Source organism: Formica exsecta, unplaced genomic scaffold (genome assembly GCF_003651465.1).
Source record: "Formica exsecta isolate Colony F162 unplaced genomic scaffold, ASM365146v1 scaffold322, whole genome shotgun sequence".
NCBI classification, from domain to species: domain Eukaryota; kingdom Metazoa; phylum Arthropoda; class Insecta; order Hymenoptera; family Formicidae; genus Formica; species Formica exsecta.
The window spans coordinates 187,616-190,252 of NW_021850476.1; positions in this window are offsets into that span (position 1 = coordinate 187,616).

The following is a 2,637-nucleotide window of genomic DNA, read 5'->3' on the forward strand; positions in this document are numbered from 1 at the left end:
ATTTTTTATATCAAAATTTGTCAGATTAAAATATAAAATTACTCAAAAAGGACTTAATAAAAAATACTCTATTATAGCGTTTTGGAAAGCTCTCGACATAAGCTATAAGAATATGCAATAAAAAATAGGGGGTTCCATTTAAGAAATTAAAGGTGTCCTTGACTTGACCTTAACGATGCCATCCAAGGTCAAACCAATGACACCATCTTATGTTCCCCTCAAAACCATACAATTTTTGTTCAAAACGTTTTTCTCTAAAATGCTTAGTTTTAGAAAGAAAAGGGGTGTACAGATGGTCTAGGACACTCTGTATATATATATAGATACAGCGTGGCCCACGTAAAGTGTTACAAGCTAATAATTCTAAAAATATTTGTCAAATCAAAAAATTGTTTATGAGAAAGTTTTATGTTTTCGAGGGGCCTTTCTAACTACGTAAACATAAACTTGCCCCCGCTCCCCCTCTAAAGGGGGCGAGGGTAACTTTAAAATTTTGAATGGAATCCCCCATTTTTTATTGCACACTCTTATAGCTTATCTCGAGAGCTTTTCAAAACATTATAATAAAGTATTTTCTCATTAAGTACTTTTTGAGTTATTTTATATTACATACTGTATATATATACAGTATGTGTTATTATTTTCTAAATGTTATTATTTTTGTAGAAATAAAATGCACATTAAAACAATATTTTATTGTGCACAATAAAATTCGAACTGTCAAAATAATCTTCACGATGTGTGACAGCCGTTCATACTACGAAGCAAGTATAGTGATCAATGAGAAAATCAATCAGTGTCACGGAAAAGAAACTGCAATAGGTTCCAAGATTTTTTATTTTGATATAGTCGAGCATCGACTTAACATGCTTTTCTTATGAGTGGATTAATTAACGACTTCATCTTATATTCAAGAAATCGTCGTCATTTTGTCGTCATAGATATGACGTCAATGGTCTGTGACTTAGGACATTTTAACGTCACTTTCACGTTGTTTTAAAGATGAATTTGATGTAACCAGTGATTAAAAAATGACGTTATAATGACAATATCTTGCTACCTGGGTAGCTTACCGTTAATATTTATGCAATATTATTTATAATATATTCAGTTCTAATGTACTTATACATATAATATTAATCTAACGATGTTTACTAATAAGACATTTAATTTTAGTGGATATGAAGCAAATGAATTTTGTACCGAATTGAAGAATATAGATAAAATAAGATAGAAAAAATTATGTTCAACGCGAATAAAAAGATACAGAACAATTTGCTACAAAAATTTAGAAAGATATATGAAACAAACGGATTCTCTCTCTCACTAAATATATAAAATACTGATTGTAATTACAGTTTCTCCAAAAATTTCCGTTGAGGTTGTTGGTAATATAATATTGCTTAATTTTGAATTTAATGCAGCATCATATTGCTCGTAAATAATAAAAAAATTTATTTATGCAAAAATTCCTAGCTTAAATGAAATAAAAAGAATCTTTCATATCGTAATCATATCCTTGAATAGTAATAAATTGAATGGCAATATACTCAATCGCGTGGCAAGAGTTGAGTAGCGAATTGTTTAAAACTACCCCAGGACACGATGTACATCGCAGGGGCAGTTTCAAATAAGTAGTTTAAAAAGAAAGACGGTTATAGATATGAAGAGTTTCCCCGGGGATTTGTACCCATCTATATGGCATCTGTATTATGATGAAGGCAGAGAAGGGGTAACGCATTTCGCGGCACATTGAGTCCACAGACTTTAAAATAGCTCCGAAACCGAATCTCCGAATCGTATATCTGAAAAAAATCCGTTTCACGAAACGCACAGGGCATGACCCTTCTCTTACGTGGTCTTTCCATGTAATAGCTGTAATAATATCGTGAATTTAATATTCGATTTAATATTCGACATATTGAAAATATGTATATATAGAGGATATTGTGTCTTCTAAGCATGGTATCAATAAATTGAAAGTGTAAAGTTAACTATTGCTGTTATATTGCCAATGAATTAATTTTTAAAATCACAGTTTCCCAATAAATATAGAGAGAAAGAGAGGAGATTAATTTAAGTTTTTTTACTGAACAGTTTGACAAATGTGATGTACACACAGGAATATTAGCATTTTAATACATGAAGTTTATATTGTCTCTCTTATGCCAAAACCACAAATGTGCAATTTTTCAAATGTCATTTTCTTATCCAATTTTGGACAAAGATTCTATGCCAGAGACGCGAATGCGATAGAACAGTACATCGCGTCAAACTTGAGATATCAATTCACGAAAGTATTTACAAGAATAAAACAAGAATATGATTCTTCGGAACAAATTAAATTTTCACGTAACTTGCAATAACTCAGAACTACAAAATTGCAAGTGGTTTTGGCATAAAGATATACGTAAATGATATGTGCGTAAATTCATATGTTGAAGCACTAATAACTCCATGAATACATTTAACGTCAGAAATGCGCTTTTCTACATATAATTAAATCTTGATAATTTTAAAAATTATTACCAGATAAATTATTTAGTTAAACTTAATTATTTTTTTAATTTTTTTAACTGTGCCAATTATTTATATGATATAGAATATAAATACAATATTATATATATATAAATATAT